This window comes from Canis aureus, chromosome 12 (assembly GCF_053574225.1).
Source record: "Canis aureus isolate CA01 chromosome 12, VMU_Caureus_v.1.0, whole genome shotgun sequence".
NCBI classification, from domain to species: Eukaryota; Metazoa; Chordata; class Mammalia; order Carnivora; family Canidae; genus Canis; species Canis aureus.
In genome coordinates, this window is record NC_135622.1 from 36,101,292 (window position 1) to 36,121,349 (window position 20,058).

Below are 20,058 nucleotides of genomic sequence, written 5' to 3' on the forward strand. Positions count from 1 at the left end.
AGTCACAGAGAGGCCGCATGCAGAAGGGGGCCAGCTCCTGACCCTTACCTCAGGGTGGGGATATTTTGACCTTTCTCCAATTCTGACTGTTATATACTTCAGGTTCTTTAGTCTTTCAGTTGATTTGTGACCAGGACCTCCTCAGCCTTCCTGGGGCTGGGGGTCAGACATATGGCCTCGTGCTTTCAAGAAAGAGAACTAATGTTTAATGGCCTACCTTAAACACCTGCTATCACCACATACACAGGGATGATAGCAAGATCAGATCGGAATTTTGATGTGAAACAAAGTCACTGTTTTTCTGGTTCCATGCAAACATTTATTTATTGATGTTATTAATAAAGAACAGTTGGAAAAAAGGCAGGCAGGAACAAGGGGTCCCCCTAAGAGGACACTACTCTTTAAAGAATTTTATACTACCCTGGAGGGAGCCCTCCACCCTTTCATGTGTGATAGGTAGATGACAAAACCTGAATTGGGTGATGGGCACATGGAAGGCTAACCAGATTAAAACAGTCCTCCAACAAGCCCATAAAAACCCCTAGATCTAAATGCCAAATCTGCAACCCTCTTGGGTCCCCTCCCTCTTTGGGAGCTTTGTATTATAGCTCAATAAACTTTGCTGCCTACCATTCTGCTTTTGGTCTACCTCTTCATTCTTCGAAGCTGTGTGCCAAGAATGGCAGGCACCAAAGTAAAAGAAATCCTGAAACATTATGGTATGCTATGTCATAAATGTTAGTAATTTTCTATCTGTCTGTACTGCAGATACTTAAAGGGTTTTTGTGGTTATTTTAAAATAAAGAAAAATGAGAAAGTCTGTGTCTTCCATTCATGAATCTGAATATAATTTCCAATTTCAAGATAATGTAAAAGGAAGTATGTTTCATCTAGGCAGCATGGCTAGGAAACAAAAAGCAACACAACAATCCTTTTAAAACAATTAATCTTCTTCAAAGTAGTGTCTCTGTTGAAGACATAATCCAAAAGGAACCTTGGTCATTTATCTGCTGCCATTTGAGGTGATAACTAGAGCTAAGATATCCTTGGAGCAAGTGCTAATCACACAACTTTTATTTAAACATTTAAAAATCAACAGCAAACTGTTATTTTGGGAAAAAATTGCGACTTCTTTTAAGCTTCTTTATATTCACTGGGGTTGAGGGATTCAAAATCAAGGTGGAGGAGCACAGAGAATTTTTCAGGCAGTGCAAATATTCTGTGTGATGCTATAATGCTGGAACCATGTCTTGATGCATTTGTCCAAACCCACAGAATGTATGACACCAGGGTGAATCTTCTGGTCTCTGGGTGCTTATGATATGTCAGTGAAAGTTCACCAATAGTGACAAATGTCCCACCCTGGTGGGGGATGTTGATTGTTGAGGGGAGGGTGTGCTGTGCATGTGTAAGGATGGGGATATGTGGCAACTCTCTGTACCTTCCTCTCAATTTTACTGTGAACTTAAAATACTCTAAAAAAATAAAATCTTAAAAACAAAACAAAAACAAAAACAAAGGGAGACCAATTGTACTGAATAGCACTTCCCCAAGGTAGGCTGAGAGCAGCTGCATCAGAATTACATGGGCTGCTTCTTCACCACACAGGTTTCTAGACCCCAACAAGGACTACTGAACCAGAATCTTTGTGTTTTGGACCCAGGAAGCTGAATTTTAAGAAAAATGTTCAGATGAGTTTCTTTCCCTCGCCACCCACCCCCACTGATGCTTGGAAGCTACTGGTGTAGAGAAGAAAGGCCTGAGCTCTATTGTCTGATGGACTCGTATCTTGATTTTGTCATTTTGTAGCAGTGTGACTGTAGGCAAGTGCTTAACAACTTGATGTTCCAGCTTTCTCAACTGGAAAATGAGAATAATACTTTTTCCTGGAAAGGATAGATGGTCTGAACAACCACCGCCTGGGATAGCACTGGCACATTGTGAACACTTCACACCTAACAGCTACTGTTGTTACCCACGTGTCATCAGAGTGAAAGAACCTCTTCTGAAGCCAACAGAACTGCGAGTCTTGTAGTAAAACACCGAACATTTTCCATCAATTTACTTTTCAGGGTGTTACTTGAAGGAGAAGGAAGCAAGTGATCACATGGAAGTATGTGTTATCTTAAAAAGTTCTTCTTTTAAGCTGTGGGCACCTGTGCTTTAGGGGACATCATCTGCCAGAACAGGGGTTCCCTCCTACACCTCAGAAACTGCCAGAGACTCCCAGGGTACTTGTTGGACACCTGGATTCTGGAGCTCCAGTCCATATTTGCCAGATCAGACCTCTGACGCTGGAGAATTGGAACCTGTATATACAAGGAGCTCCTGCATTGGTTTTTAGGAAACCCAATGAAGCTTTCAATCATAGACTGACTTTGGGAAAGCACAGCCCAGCCCACAGTGTTTTATCTTCTGACATGATATCACTTTTCACTTCTTTCCAGTCTGAACACTGAGTCCAGGGAATATGATTGCTAGTGGTAGTGCTAATAGGAGCAGTAATAGTAATAATTACAGCTAACGTTTATTGAGCACTTCCTGTAAGCCAGACGTTGTTCTAAACTTTACATGCATAGGCTCTTCAATCCTATAGCAATCTTCAAAGATAGGTATTATAATTACCTACATTTTATAGGAAGGAAAACTTAGGCACAGCTGTTAAGTACAGAGACCTGGGAGCCCCTGCTCTTAATCACTAGGCTACCCTGCGTTTCTCTGGTTAATTAAAGAGAAAATGAGTTTGGGAGTGGACTGGATGCAAGCAGCCCCCTTAACCTGCAGCTCGGAGGTGAGGGGGCTTTCCTTCTTCAGGATGAAGGCGCCCCTGGGATGATGGGTGTGGGGGCAGGGAGGCCTGGAAACAGCAAGTACATCTTGGAGCTGCATCATCCCATAGTGTGGCCGGGATGTTGCTGAGGGGTTCTCTCCCAGCTGCTGTCACATGCTGGCATACCGCAGGAACCAGGGGCAGAGAACACCAGGTCTGCCGTGTTGAGTCCATCAGAGTGACTGTGAGCTGAGAGAAACATCTTCCACGCTCACCTCCTCACTCCCATCAGGAAACACAAGGATCTTCCTGCCTGGAACTCCCCATGCCTCATTTTCCAGGACTTGGAGGCCATTTTGTGGAAGCCCCAGAGCCTAAGGCTTCATTTATTCTCTGTTTTCCGACTCTTCCTTCAAAAATGGCAGGTATTTCCATCATCCATGTCCCTGCAGATAAACACATAAACTCTTTTCTGTAGCTGGTTTTGTTAATAATTGCTAAAATGAACAAGGAGATGGCAGGAATCAAACCAAATGCATACAGTCACCTCGCAAGGGGATCAGGAATCGCAGGTTTTCAATCCGGTTAATATATCTGGGATCCCTTTCTTATAGACTCCTCAGATCAAATTCTTCTCTTTTATTCATTATCTCACCAACCCTCCAGAGCCTCAGCCTTCAGGTGCTCTGGGAGACTGTTCTCCACCTTGAGCGTATAGCAGAGTCTCCCAGAGGCCTTGGTATAATTGCTGGGCCCCAGGCATGGGTTAGGTCTGCACTGGGAAGGAGGATTTGCATTTCTAACTTCCCAGGTGCACGATGCAGGGACCGTCCTTTGAGAACTGCTGTTCTGGTAGACACAGGCCTACAGGTACAATTCAGGCAGAAACATCTGTTATTTAAAGGGGAGGAGGGGCCACCAGACAAAATACAGAATGCTCAGTTGAATTTGAATTTCGGATAAACAAATAATTTTTTAATGTACATATGTCCCAAATATTGCATGGGACAGACTTCTATTAAAAAATTATTTGTTGCTGATCTGAAATTCAAATTTATTGGAGTGCCTGTGTATCCTGCATTTTTATTTGCTAAGTCTGGCAACTCTATTTCAAGGGCATAGCATTTGCAAGCTTCCTGATAGCATAATAGCTACTCGGTGATTCAGGCTATTTTCTTAGATATTTTCCTTCTACCATCTAGCTCTCAGGCTCCTGAAATGGATTTTCTAACTCTAAGATGGGTCTGTCCTGTCCCGGTCTTCCATTGAGACACCACTCTAGGATCTATCTACCTGTTGACTTACCACATTCTAGGGTTTAGTTTACTATAATCCCTTGGAGCTTACTATTGCCATGTCTTCCTACTAGAATATTCCTTTTCTGTATGTGAATCTTTCAATATGCTTTAGAAGTGGTGATTTTAGACAAGGCAGGGGAGAAGTTAGAGCCCAAAAAGCACACATGGTCAGCTCCCTACTTTGCTGATGCCAAGACTGGTCAAGCTGGTATACCTAAGAAGACCCCCAAACAAGGCCAGAGAGGGAAGGTGTGTCTATCAGAGCAAGCAAGCCTGGTGACTTTGCTATGCAGAATAAATATTAATAACATAGTGTGTGTGACTGCTGTTCGTTGGTAAGTTAAGGATTGCAATTTGTGTTTAATTTAAAATCCCATTATTGTGCCTGTGAAGGCATTTCTGAATTTGACAAGCTTACTTTGCTAGGATGTGTCAATTTCAGAATATTGTTCCTAAAAGCACAAAAGATTTCTTTGGCGTTGACAATGATGATGATGATAATGATAAGATAGATAAGGAAATTATTGAATGGAATCAATCTCACAAGCCTTCAGTTTAGTTGGACTTTAATGTCTGAGAGTTCATCTGCCACTTCTGGTCATTTCCAAAAGGAGCAACTGTATTCGAACTCACAGCCCAGCATTATTGTGAAGACCACAGAGTTTGGGTCTGACTATTTCCTGCAGATTTCTTGAGTGAATATTTAGAAGGGCAACATAGTTCTCTTCTTTCAAATACTAATAATTCTGATTCAAAGAGCAGTAACTTGAAACGTTTTTCCAGGAATGCAGCCGTATTTCCAGACACTCTAATAAAGCTAATCGGAACCTTGAGGGTTTATTTTTGTTTTTCTCTGAAGAATGGATTCCTGTTAAGTATTTGCATTATAAGTATGAAACCTACCATTGTTTGAGAAACAGATGTTAGAAGAGGATGCAATCAAAAGTAAGAAGAAATGACTGTAGCTGAGAACAGATATTTATTTTCACGTGATGGCTATGTATCTAGTGGCTTCCCATAATAAGCCATCAGTGAATGAAAAATCAAATAAGAAATGTGTCTGTTGTTTGTGTGCAAAAATGTTATTACTAACCCGCCGTTAGAAGTGGTATGCGTTTTGGGTGTTTTTCCATGAGTTCTGATGTATTTGGGCAATGTCACTCATAGGCTCTTGCCTCATCATACTATTAATCAGTAGCAGACATCTGCAAAAAAAGATAGCCATGATTTCTTGGTGTTTTCTGTGGTCAAGGAAAAAGTCCAGGTTTCTGCTCCTAAGGGGATTTGAGCCCATTTTCTCAAGCCCACTGGCATTGTCCTTTTGCATCGTACAGCACATGCTGCATTGCTATCTGGCAATAGACAGTGATAGCAGAGATTTGGAGGGTTTAATAAACGTGACAATTGAAAGGTATCATGCATTTTCTTACCCAGAAAGCCAATCTACTCTCTTTCTGCTATACACTTTGTGAGCTAATGAAATGCCAAATATAGCAGCAGGGAAAAACAGTAGTCCATTAATACATTCCCTGCTTACATTCCATACCGATAAGCTATTTTGTTTGTTTGTTGGGTTTAACAGATTGTGCTTTAATTACAAGCCATTAGCCAGTCATTAATACATAAAACAGTTTGGATTTCATAAATATTTTTGAATATTATTCAACTCATTTAACATTTTAGTATACGGAAAGAATATCAGATTTAGGTGAAATACTTGGGTTAACTGACATCGTGTCACTTGTGGATAGCCCAGCCCTTCTGACTCAGTCCAGAGGGGCCCTGAGGATGGGGGTGGGGGTGGGGGCTCTCTGGAGTTGGACAGCCTTTGTTCCAGTCCTGACTGCCTCTTACTGGTGAACGGCCTTGGGCAAGTTCAGTTCTCTCTTCCTCCGTTTCCTTATTAACCAAATGAAGGCAGTTGTATTACTATCATCCAAGAAATGTTTTTAGCATTAGTGAGATAATCCATGTGAAGTGCCTAGCACTGAGTGAGCACAGAATAAATATTAGATAAAAATAGAATAAAAAATTAAAATTTTAACTGTGTCTTCACCATATTTGATGGATCTCTTATTATATTTTGCAGTTGTGGAATGAAGTGGAGAGTATGTTGGCTACCTAATAAAATGTAACTAATGAGTATTTGAATTTTGGAATAACCTTATCTTAAACACTGGGGATTCATTGGATACTGGTAGTAAAAGTATTAAGGGCATATTTAATAAAATTAAGGATCTCTTATATTCTGTCGTCATTCAAGAATCAACTCTTGCCTATTGCCTAAAGCCATAAAGAGAACAGTACAAAATAAATGTAGTTTTATTTGGCTTCATTAAAAATGGTGTTTCTAATCTTATTATTTTCACATTGATTAATAGGCTTTCGTATTTTAAACAATTCTCAAGGTCTATGATTCTTGGACTTGGGCAGTGGCACCATTAAGCCATTGGAAAACCAGTGAATGGAAACTGCACTCTTCAAGGATGTGGTTTCTGTGGTCTGGCTCTCCCTGCTATAGCAGTCATGGCTTGGTGGGCAGGAAAGTAGGCATGGAAGGAAGCTGGGCAAGAGAGTGAGGTAGTGTCAGTGGTAATCTGAGTGGTTAGACCACTCGAACTGTGAAAATTTAGTGTTGGTGATTTCCTGGCTGCAACAGTTTTCTTTGATGTAGTCTCCAGTCTCTAGGACCAGAGAGATGCAAGAATCAACAGAGAGGGAGTGTTGGAAAGGGAGGAGGTAAGCTAAGAGAACACACAGAATAGTAAGTCTTCTCTATGCCTTATTTGCTTTCCCACTGAGCAACTTAAAGACCTGGGGATTTTTTTTTTTTTTTTAATCTAATTGGAATGGGCACTCACAGCTACTCCTGTCTCATTCTCTATGGTTAGAGATGAAGACCCTACCTTGGTAATTCTTGCCCCTATGAGGGACTCCATGTGAGTCATGGACATTCTCAAAAATAGTTTCTGCAAAAGTAAAATGTATATTTGCTGGCTGACTTATTCAGTGAACTGATTTGATAAAATTGATTTCTGCTTCATATCTTAAATGTTTTACACAATCTAACAGAAGAAGAAGAAGCTGAAAAGCATTGACTCACATCTAACACACAGGTCTGGGTTTTTTCCCATATCACAAAGCCACTTGCTTATTGTGTCTTGTACTGATTCATCTTGTTTCCTTTTGTTCAATAAATTGCTGATGTCATTTCTTTTGACTATTTCTGAAGGGCAGCTAGGCTTGCTTTGTTTACTGTTTTATATGCTAGCACATATCAAGTCATATTTGACAGAACTACCAGAATTATCAAGCACTTACATATATGCTCTGTATGCTGATCTCTCTTCAAGAAACCTTATATATATGTTACTTCATATGTCTTGTTGCAAGGCTGCAGGAGAGACATGCCTTCCTTTCACAAACAGAGATTCTGAAGCTCAGAACATTTAAATACTGTGCTCAAGTTTCAACATGTAATGAGTGGTATTCAAAACTAATATAGTTCAACTCCAAAGTCCATGTTCCTTCATTAGGCTATGAAGACTTAGACCTTTGCCTTCCTAGCACTGGATTACTTTGTATGGAACCCAATAATGTTTTTATAGTATTTTGCTGTCTTTCCAGACAATGCTATCTTTTTATTCTCAGGTAATTTCCACATTGTTCAGCTTATGCACAAATCAAGATTCTTTTCTCTGTATTTCAAATGTATAGACTTGACCATGCTATTTGTAGCACAGTGCAGGGCACTGCAGGACATACAAAAGTAAAGGAATCATGGTCTACAACTTTAGGAGGTTCTATTTTAATGGGGAAAAAACTGAACATGATAAGACCTGCTTACAAATGTCTATAATATGAGGCAGAATGAAAGTAACATTATTGAAATATAATTCATGATAGGAATTTCCAAGGAGAAGGCAACCACAGAAGCCTTTTCCCCTTTGGATATTGGTTGAGGTTTGGCTTTTGTACTAGGTATTTATGGGGAAGGAGGACGAGAAAGCTCACTGGCCACATTCCAATGGTTCATTGTCACTGCCTTATCTCTCACACTTAGGGGGAGTGGGGGTTTCTGATGACTAGCTTGCACAGAAGGAGAGCTTGATTCATGAATGGGTTGGCTTGGTATGTTTATGAATGTCAACATTGAACTGCTGCTGCATGACAACCCCATTTAGGGGTGACCCTGTTAGAGGTGAGTGGAGAATTCTTAATGGACATATCTTTGGGCATTGTACTTAGTAGTCCACTTCACATGGAGAAATTGAGGTAAGGCTAAATGTAGACTTCTGAACAGTGGCAAAATGACTTAGCTGATTGATCATATTCTGGAAGGAGCAAAATTAGCAGAATAGGAATAAGTAATTGGAGCAAGAGGACCTATGGGATTAGCCACAGAATGTAAAGATATTTGCATCCTGCACTAACATGTACCAGAGAGTTTCTGCTGTGGAAGAGGTACTACACAACCAAAAGAATGACTCAGCCAGTTTACATCAGCCAGAGACATATTTTTTTTTTCAGAGACATATTTTGAAGTTAGAGGCAAAAGAATTTCATGATGGATTGGATGTGGAGTATGATAGAGAAGAATCAAAGATGACTCCCAGATTTTGGCCTAGGCAACTGGAAAAATGGAGTTGCTATTAATTGAGGTTGAATGAAGAAGATTTTCGCATAAAGATGAAGAGTTCAGCTGGGACATGTTGGTTTGGAATATTTATTAGACACACAAATGGAGAGGCTAATAGGCATTAAATATATGGATCTGAAGTTGAGGAGAGAAGGGGTTAACCCAGAGTGTAAGAGTCATGACATGCTAGAAAAAAGTCATGGAAATGAACAAAGAAGGACCCAGGACAAAGCCTTTCCCTCACCTGTGTTGCTCATGTGTATAATGAGAGGACAGAAGGGTGCTCAGGATAAGATTTTGTCAACTTAGTAGTTCAGATTTCTGGGCAAATTTTACAGAGTAGGAAAGATTGAGAGCTTGGGCATTTTTTTTATAGGTAGTGTCAGTGTGTAGAAACTTCTAGTGATCACTCATTTCTGATACACCTTTTTGTGGGGGGAGCACATGGGAAATTTAAACTTTGCTGCATCCCTTGCAGGCTTATCTAAGTAGTTCTGGCTTTTGGGTTGTGAGATGGTTGCCATTTCAATGCTGATGCATTCAATTGCTGGCGCAGGACCTTCCAGTGCACTCTCCCCCTGCTGTAGTGAACATGGAATCATGAGAAGAGGCAGGTGCCACAATATGGAAGTAGTCAGATCACTGAGGACTTATGACCTTGTGTTTTGCCCAGATGTGTAGCAGATTTTGGTGTGTGCTAAGCTACTGAGATTTTGGTGTCACTTGTTATCATAGCACAATATAGCCAGGCTACCATGACTGACATGGTCTGTTGTTGGCACACTTGTGGTGGAAGGTCATGAAAATAAGGATCTGGTCTCTGGAGAAGGGAGACACCAAATTTTACTCATGTCACAATTTGCCTCAGGGCTATGAAGAACAAAGATATCGTCTCTCCCATAATTGTGCTATTCTTTTCTATTTTTATTTGGGTTTATGCATTGTTTTTCGGTAATGTCTCTCTTTTTTCTTTTCCTTGGTGTTGCAATCAAGAACCATAAGACTTATTTTGACGACAATAAGTCTATAAATATTTACAACTCAGCTTCTCCAGTTTTAATGAACCAGGTGATTAGCGGAGACCCCTACGATGCTTAAAGATGTCACTCAGAGTGAAAGTTCACCTACTGAACAATTAAACAATTAATTCACTGATGGTTAATGGAGTTTCCAGTGTATCTAACTAACATTTATTAATGATAATGATGACTTTATGTTTTTAAAGCTTGTCAGTTAGATTTAAAATATACTACACACATCTCTGTCTCAATCTTTTTTGCCCTTGGTGGGTCAGGCCTGAGGATAAAAAATTTGTATGAATTTGGAGGAGGGAATAATTTTATGATGCACGGTTTTAATCATGTGGTGTTGTCTACTCACTCATAGTCTGTCTTCCTGTAATGCTGCAGCAGGAATACACTGCTGAGTTTTGGATTAAATAAGTCAGATATACAACATTCTGTGGAATTTGTAGTTGATGCTTGGTGAATATTGGTCTGAGTCCAACCCATATAAAAAGCTCAGCAAAACTAAAAAATATATAACAACAGCAGCAACAAAATACAGAAACAAACAAAAAAAAATCTATCCAACACATTTTTAGCAGAAGAAGAATTTCAGCACGAAGTTAAAGAATGAAACTCAAAATCATATGGCTTTGGTAGCCTTTCAGTACCAACAGCTACATGTTATGCGAAATCTATGAAATTGGCCAATTGATAATAGCAGAAAGCTCATTACCAAGCAAATACAAAAAAGCTATTCACCTTTGAAAGATTGCATTTTCATTACAGAAACAGCAGAAAAGGACCTAGAAAACTAATGAAAAAACATAAAAATGCAAATTACTGCAGCTAATTGGTTGTGTCTTCAAACATATTCTGAATTATTAATTTATAAAAGAGTAAATCTCTTCCTTTACATATAAGGAAATGGTATCCTTCTCTCACTGTTAGCATTAAAATGATAACACTCCATTCTTCTCTAGTGTAATTGTATCAAAATTTTGTTGAGGGGACAAAGAGGAAGAACCAAAGAATTCCATTTTTTTCCCTAAAGTTCTAAACTCTTCTGTCGAATAGCTAGTTATATGTTAAATTCCCAGTCTCTATATGCAGTTAATAAAGAACCAAACTGAAGGCACAAATTAGTTCTGAGAGGGTCGGTATTCTCACCTCTTGGTTCACTGGGGAAAACCAATCATTTTTCACTGTCTGGCATGGGGCCATTAAAACAGCTCTCATCAAGGTAATCAACATTTCCAGCTTGACAAATCAATAGTAATACCTCATCCAATGTGATATTTGACACAGATAACCATTCTCTTTGTTTTGAAATGCCTTCTCCTTTGGCTTCGGTGATATTTCTTATTTTCTTCTTACTTCACTGTATATTTCTTCTTGATCTACTGGCTCTTTCTGACATTTGGAGGATGCCAGGGCTCAGTCCTTCACTTTCCCCTTCGGTGATAGTGTTTAACCTCATGGTTTTAAATACCATGTGAATGTTGAGACTCCAGAATCTTGACTGTAGATCTGACCTTTCCTGGGAGCTTTAGACTTGTATGTCTGTCTAATCGCTGAGTCAACATTGCTTGTTTTATACCGAATGGGATTCCAAATCAATCCGCAACAACATGGACAAATCTCAAAAGCATTACGTGAAGTGGAAGAATCCAGAAACAAAAGGCTGCATATTGTATACTGTGTAATTCCATTTATAGGACAAAATTATAGTGATTCCCAGTGGTTTGTGGTAAGGGACAGGATTGACTGCAAAAGGGCATGAAGTAACTTTTTTAAGTGATGGAAATATTGTATTTCTTAATTATGGTGTAGGATAATGGTTACATGATTATAAACGTTTGACAAAACTCATTGACTACACACTTAAAATGGATGATTTTCTGGTACAAATTACTTGTACTAATTATTCTTCAATAAACTTGATTTCAAAAAATGCTCAGCTATCTTCTCATTGCAATTATGATAAAATAAAAATACTTATCATTCTTCAGCCATTTGATCTTTGTTCCACAAAGTAACTAAACTCCTTTCAGTTTCCCTAATTCTTTTCTTTGCCTGGAAATTTATTTTTCTGGATTTTTGAATTGCTAACTACATTTATTTCAGAAACCAATATCTTAGAGAGACTTTTCCTGTCTCCGGTGTCTAAAAAAGGTCATCTTTCTCCTTCAAGTTAAACTCCGTCTCAATATTCTAATTTAAGCACTCAGCACTACTTGAATAGTCTTGCTTATATATTTACTTGCTTCCTTGCTTCCTTCTTCTCTGGTCTGTACGTTTCTGGCAGAAATGGAAACTATCAGTTGGATTCACTGCTAAATTTCCCAAACTAAGGTCAGGATTGAGCATATTATAGGCACGAAGTAAATATTTGCTGAATGAATAAATAAATGAATAGCACGAACTTAATGTTTGTTGACTGGATGACTAACTGAACTCTAAACCACAATTGTAAAACACTGGCACTTCATACTTAATTGAAGCATATGGTGCAAAGAATGTGGATCAATGATGCTAATGGAGTATGTGCTTAAAACATGCACATCCACCAGCAGGCATTTATTAAGGTCTATCTGTATGAGTGTCACTGAGCTACATGTGGAGGTCACCTATTTAGAAGGAAATGTTCTGTCAATCATTTCTACCCATTTGTTCAAACTTTCTCAAATGAATGCATTTCATAGAAAACCTTCTTAGTTCAAACTGCTGCAAGAAACCTGTGGAAAATGTGGAAATAAGTCATTTTAGGTTTTCTTTTTTTTTTTTTTTTTTGTATGTGTGTGAAGAATTTTGTTCTTATACTGGCTGTTAGGAGTGGTTCATGAAAATTTTTGCTAGATTTCAGAAAATTTGAAGCTAAGTATTATTTTCTTTAATAAATCACTCTTGGCACAGTAAAAATATACTTAGTTTTTCTAAATAGGTGTATTTAAAAAATAAGCATGTAGCCAACTCTATTTTGAAAATATAAGGGGTAACCCTTCCTTGGATATCTGTTAGTATGAAAAATTGGGCAGTTAGTGATGGACTTTCCTGGCACTTAACTTGGTGAGCATTTTGATAATGTTTACAAAATTATACCAAAAATTTTAAATCTGAACACATGTGTTTTTATGTGTAAACAAACTTGAACCACTCTGTGCTACTATAACTGAAGGAATGGTACTTCAAGATAGAGCAGTTAAATCACCAGTAAGAAACACACATACACGCACACACACAGTGGAAAACAGAACTCTTCTTTATGATAGTTACAGTCTAGTATTGATTCTTGGACCTTACTTATTTCTTCTTTTGTTTTGTTATTTTGGTTTTGATGGACACATTAAGCCAAAGAAATCAGAAGGCAAAAGCCTCTTCTTGGAGTTCAGGGTTGTGGGACACAGAGCCCAAATGATCCATCGCTGCAAGAGCTCTCTTCTGGAAGGAGAGTTTGAGGTGGAAGCAGGTGACTGCAGAGTGTAGGTGGGAGAGGAGTTCAATGATGCTGACTGTCATCTCTGCTCTAGAGTCTCCAACTATACTTTTCCAAAGTGAATAATTATGCTTAGTGATAAAGATGATCAAAAGTTCTTGGCAATTATGTCTTCCAAAGTAGCACCAGGTCATGGAAAGTAACAGTAACAGTAACAGATGATTCTTGATGATGTAAATCTTGACTTCATGATTCAAATGATCGTATATTATGAGAGATCTGAAGTGTCAAATCCTAATTGTAAATGTTTTGCTGTAATTCGTATCTTATTGCAGAGTTTAGAATTTAACTTCCTTTAGTATCATCCTAATGTGAAACAAGTGTATGGTTTTATTTAGTAATTAACATGTGATTATGTGAAATTGATTAACCTATGTTATTTTCTTTTCCTTCCCTTTTAAAAACAAAATAGCATGTACTGACTATGTACTTTATGTTGAACCCTTTATAAGTGACATTTTAAAGATTCTGATGCCCGACATTCTTGGTAAAAGAGTAATCCTTTTGCTACCCCTTCAAGCAGTCATCTCTTGTCTCCTGAACTCATAATTTTCAAGATAAAAGCTGAAAAAATTAGTAAAAGCCATTATCTTCTATGCCATTATCTTGCCATTATCTTCCTGCCACTATCTTCTATGCCACCTCAAAACAGACACTGGCTCGTTAGGCCACATTTCTGGAGTAGGCATTGCTTACCCATTTTGCTTCTCGTCCTTGACTGAAGCAGTTTCTTTAACTCTGGATTTATGAGGAAAGCATAGCATTATTTGAAAGCAATTGAAGTGACACTACAGAATGAGAACCATGAAGAGTATCCTATTCATTTGTCTTAAAAGAAGACTTACTAGAACAATAAGAGAAAGAACATAATAAAAATAGGTACTACTTGCTGTCCATTTGCAATCTATCAGGTGCCAGAGCAGAAGCTTTCAAATAATCACATGTCATTTACAACGACATTTAAAGTAAGTGCTACAGAGGCTCAGAATAGTTCGTTTCCTGTTCTGAGGATCAAATAGTTAGTTATAAAATGTCAGAGCCAGGGTCTGTGCCAAGTTTGTCTGCTCAGTTTATAGACTACAGTATCTCTACTTCAGGATACTTCTATATAGTGTACAATGATATTCTTGTAATCATATCTTCATCTCTGAACTCTGGTTGAGTTCAGACTTGTGTCTTTGTTTTAGCTGACCTTGGTTTAGAATTGTCTTCAGGGTATCTTAAGCCATTCTTTTAGTGTGCTGTAAATTATGGGGCTGTTCCCTTCTGTTTATCAGGGCTCTTATTACTAATTATAGAAAATGATCAGTCTGTTGTCTAAAATAGCTCAAAATTCAAATTGTTAAATATTCTGCTCACTAGCCTGTTAAAAGGCAGTCTCTTATGCTTTTTTTTTTTTTTTTTTCTTTCTGTTTTATCCTGCTTCCAGTACTTCCTATCCTAGGATTTTGGGTTTCAAGGTCCTGGAGTTCTTTGTTTCTAAGCATACTGCTTGCTGTCTTTGGGTTCCCCATGGTCAGCATTCTGCTTGCCTGGGGGTGTTGGAGAGGATGTTTTAAAGGGAGGGGCACTACTAGGTTGGATCAAAACTGAAAATAGATGTTTGCCATCCCTCTTCTTGCAGAATGCAGCTAAAATCCTTGCTGGATACAACAGTTACCGGTTCTACGCTTCGATCATTTTATGTCCCCTAACTGTATGAGCTACACAATGAATGTTGATTTTTATTTTTAAAATTATCATTATTTTTTAAAGATTTCATCCATTCATTCATGAGACACACAGAGAGATAGGCAGAGACACAGGCAGAGGGAGAAGCAGGCTCCTCTCAGGGAGCATGATGTGGGCCTGGACCCTCGGATTGGGATCATGCCCTGAGCCAAAGGCAGACAGACGCTCAACCGCTGAGCCCAGGCATACCTGAATGTTGATTTTTTAAAAATGTCAATCGGAGAAGGACAATCATCATATGGTTTCACTCATACGTGGAATATAAGAAATGGTGAAAGGGATCATAAGGGAAAGGAGGAAAAATTAGAGAGGGAGACAAACCATGAGAGACTCCTAACTCTGATAAACAAACAAAAGGTTGCAGAAGGGGAGGTGGGTGGGGAGATGGGGTGACTGGGACAGGCAATGAGGAGGGAGGATACTTGATGGGATGAGCACTTGGTGTTATACTATATGTTGGCAAATTGAATTTAAATTTAAAAAATGTAAAAAAATAAATTAAAAACGTTTAGAATAAAGCTGTGAAAAAAATTTAAAAAATTAAAAATACATACCTTCCAAACTGAGTTGTCTATAATTTTTCAACTAAAAAGTGTCCCTTTACTAAATATTTCTGTATTTTCCACCAGAGTAATAAAAATTAAAAATTGAAAGCCCTGAAACTTATATCATGATGAAAATAAATACCTAAGGCATTATCTGAAAAATCAAGATTGAATCCAAGCTGCTACAATGTATGTATTTTACTTTTTGAAAAGCCATTTTTAATACATTTCGTCAGGTATTTTACAAATCCTAATTGAATTTAATGAATATTTTTAGACTATCTGCTAATCTTTTGGGTCTGAGCTAGAAATTTGCCTGTGTAAAATAAGTACAAACCAGTTTCTCCACTCAAGGAATTTATCATCTATTTAGAATATGCTAATATATAGTGTATAGATATATGTTGGCTAAAATTCGTGATAGTGTAAGTTTATTTTTTGAATAAGGTATTTAGACAATCAGTGATTGAGAGCATTTTGAATAATGTCTTCAATGTGCTAGCCCTACTAATCCTCTCACCTCAGCTGTGAAGCTTTGACTCAGTTTTGGAAAAAAATAATATCCTCAACAAAGCAATTTTAAACCTATGGCTTTTTGGTATCTACTATTATTGCTTTTCTTTTCATGTAATAAAGGGGCAATGTGTTCCTTTATCCTTTTCTTGCTCTGGAGTCACTGAGCCACTTTTTATGGTCTTCCTGACTTCCCGCCAGTTGCATCTCATTTCTTATTTTGGTTTTCCTGACTACATTCCAAAAGGCTGACCTAAAGTCAAGTTATTTAGTTTCCTGGGAAAAATAACTTCTTTCCTATTCTTTTCACCTTGTTCTCCAGTTTTCTGTTGAGAGTTTAATTCACTAATTGGTATATTTCTTTTATGTCCCTACTTAAGAGCAGCATAAGGTACCATAGACTTCTTGTCTTAAAATATATTCTTTTACAACTTATTATCTTAGAATTATAAGTTGCCAACATTTGTGTGTAACACATTTCTAAAAAAATACGTGAGGATATTTGACACAAATCTACAAATATGATATTCAGGATTTGTACTGTAATAAAAACCTGAAACTGCATCATTAGCTGAAAATGGTTACTTTTTCTGATGAAGTCACACAAACATCCATCTCATGCTATATTTAATGCTTTTGTAAAGAGTAAACTTTCGAGAAATAATCTGAAAATGTGTCTAGCCAGAATAATGGAAAAGGAGTGTGGAACATCATGAATCAATATAAATTTATTTTTGAGGAAAGCAAAATGACCAGCATGGACAATGAAAATGTTTCAAGCACTATAAAATGTATTGAGTTCCAGAGACTAGACAATTTTGTATAAAATGCCCTTTGGATTTGTTTTCCCCAGGATGATAAAGAGTGGAAACAATGTACTAAAAATACAGAAAAAAAATATTCTGAGAAGCATATTAAATCAGAGAAATGATAGTGTCATAATTGATCCCATAAAGAGACTCTCAGAAAAGTAAACTTGATACAACTAGTATGAAGCTTACAATGGTGAATCCAGCTATCAGTGGTCAATGAGAAACAACTGAAAAATTCTATTAAAAAGTTTGGAAAAAATAAAATAATACTAAAAACAAACCCTGAAATCGCACTGGTATATGTGTTTAAGATGAGGTTTCTTTTGTCTTTGTCAGGGAAATGCAAATCAAGACCACAGTGAGATATAACTTCACACCTGTCAGAATGACTAAAATAAAAAACACAAGAAACAGCAGGTGTTGGCGAGGATGTGGAGAAAAAGAAACACTTTTGTACTACTGGTGGGAATGCCAACTAGTACAGCCACTGTGGAAAACAGTATGGAGGTTCCTCAAAAAATTAAAAACAGAATTATTATATGCTTCAGTAATTTCACTACTGGATATTTATCCAAAGAAAATGAAAACAATAATTTGAAAAGACATATGCACCCCTATGTTTATTGCAACATTATTTACAATAGCCAAAATATGGAAGCAACCCAAGTGTCCATGGATAGATGAATGGATAAAGAAGTGGTAGATATATTGCTCAACCATAAAAATGAATGAAATCTTGCCATTTGCAGCAACATGGATGGATCTAGAAGGTATAATACCACTTGAAATTTCAGTCAGAGAAAAACAAATGGCGTATGATTTCACTCATACATGGAATTTAAGAAACAAAACAGATGAACAAAGAAAAAAGAGACAAACCAAGAAACAGACTCTCTCTATAGAGAACAAACTGTTGGTTACCAGAGGGAAGTTGGGTAGGGGGAATAGAGAAAATAGGTGAAGGGGATTAAGAGTACTATTATCATGATGAGCACTTAGAATCATCAAATCAGTATATTATACACCTGAAACTAACATAACACTATTAACTATACTGAAATTAAAGTAAAAAAAAAATAAGATGAGGTTGTACACTCTTTTATTCTGATAATGTGCCTGCTTATTGGCTATGTATCCTCCATGGCTCTGCTCAAAATAACCCCTCCAAGAAACATAGAAGCTTTTACTACTCTCTTGAGGTTTGACCTTTCACTCTAATTTAGATTTTCTTGGTCTTGACGTTTTTTATTGATATGTTAATATTATTGATTTTATTTACTGGAAGCCATTTCACATCTTTATGTTAATAAATTTAACATATGTAACATATGCACAATGATCACCTGAAGAAGATATAGGGATTATAGCCTTTTAGTCTAACTGATCAGAGATCTCTCTTATGTCATTCAAGTTTTCACTTATCTAGAAAAATAACATAATTGATAATGATGAATATAAACACAATTAATAGTTACACCCACGCTATTGCTTTAGAATAAGATTTGAAATATAAAAACAGATGAACAGACTAGTTGTTATCAATTAATCTAAAAATTCAAGATAATACTTTTGAGGATAGGTTAAATGATTTTTCTGGAATCTTTCGCCTCCATTTGAAAGGTGGCTTCTTCAAATATTAGTTTTGTGATGTCAGGCAATTTATTTAATCTATGCTTCACTTTTTTCTTATCTGAAAATGGGGAAATTAATGGCGTCTACCTCACAGGATTGTTTTGAGGATTAAATGTGTTAATATTTTTAAAGTGTTCAGAACAGTAAGCAAGTATTTAAACATGATCTAAGTGTTTGTGTCTTGTTATCCATCTCTCTCAATTCAATGACTATCTGTCCAGCTATGTCAAGTATGGTATCATACCCATCCATTAAGTCCTAGATTGCAATTATTGAGTATTTTTAATTGATGTTTTATTTTTTTAAATCTCACTTTTTTTTGCTTGTTGCTCAGATTTCTAAAACAAAAAATTCCTTAGATATATTAAACACAATTATTTTATATTCTGTGTTCACAAAAACTCTCAGTTGGGAGATATTTGTATTTAAATTTTTTGCTTGAAGGTTTTTGAAATATCCAGGAAGAATGGATTCAGCTGGGGGACTCATACAAGAGCTGAATTTTGGTTCAGAATTTTCAAGGACATTTTTCTTTTTATTCTTCATCTGGTACAAAGGTTCATTCAAGATAGGAGGTTTAACTTGCTATAGTGTGGGCTGGGATTGGGCACAGATCTATTTCTGCCTCACTCTTTCTCTGAGTTTGGAGGATATAGTTCTTTATATAGGGTTTGTTTGTTTTTTAATACAGGGATCTTTTACTCCTTTGGTGGACTTCTCTCTCCTCGGCTCTGGAAGGCCTTGAAAAAAATCAAAGCTGAAGTGCTCCTGGATTCAGCAAATGCCTTTGGAGGTTCAGTTGATTATTTTATTTTATTTTATTTTATTTTATTTTATTTTATTTTATTTTATTTTATTTTATTTATTTTATTTATTTTATTTTCCTTTCAATTCTTAAACTTATTCTTAAATTTACTTTTTTTTAAATTGGGGTTTGAACACTTAGCATGATATCTGTCATGTAGATATTTTTAAGTTTGCAATACACTGTTGTTGACTATAGGCACTGTGTTGTGGAAAGATCTCTAGAACTTATTCATCTTGCATAATTGAAACTTCATACCCTTTGAACAACCACTCCCTGTTTCCCCCTCCTCCAGCCTCTGGCAACTGACCATCTGTTTTTAGCTTCTATGAATTGACCTTTTTAGATGCTGTGTGATTCCACCCATATAAATTTAGATATTTTATATAAGTGGAATCACACAGTATTTGTCCTTTTGTGACTGGCTTATTTCACTTAGCATAATATCCTCCAAGTTTATCCATGTTGTTCCATATGGCAGGATTTCCTTCCTTATAAGCCTGAATAATAAATATTATACAATGGAATCATTGTATGAATATATCACATTTTCTTTCTCTATTCAGTCTTTGATGGGCATTTAGGATGTTTCTATATCTTGGTTATTGTGAATGATGCTTCAATAAATATGGGAGTGCAGATATCTCTTCAAGGTCCTGATTTCAATCTTTTGATTAAATACCCAGAAGTGGGACTCCTGGATCATTTGGTAGTTCTATTATTAATTTTTTTAGTAACCTCCATACTCTTTTCTAGAGTAGTACCATTTTACATTCTCACCAACAAGAGTGCAAGAGTTCCAATTTTTCCACA

The 20,058-nt window shown here is 37.1% G+C and overlaps 1 long non-coding RNA gene across 2 annotated transcripts in view; it reads right to left on the bottom strand.

Moving 5' to 3' along the window:
• Nucleotides 1–1,792: 1,792 nt before the first annotated feature.
• The window catches only part of LOC144324672 (uncharacterized), a 29,867-nt gene continuing 11,601 nt past the window's right edge, over nucleotides 1,793–20,058 (bottom strand). For both annotated transcript variants that reach the window (XR_013390097.1, XR_013390096.1), the window contains exon 3: nucleotides 1,793–3,216. This is a non-coding gene — a long non-coding RNA (uncharacterized LOC144324672). The remainder of the gene's footprint in view (nucleotides 3,217–20,058) is intronic.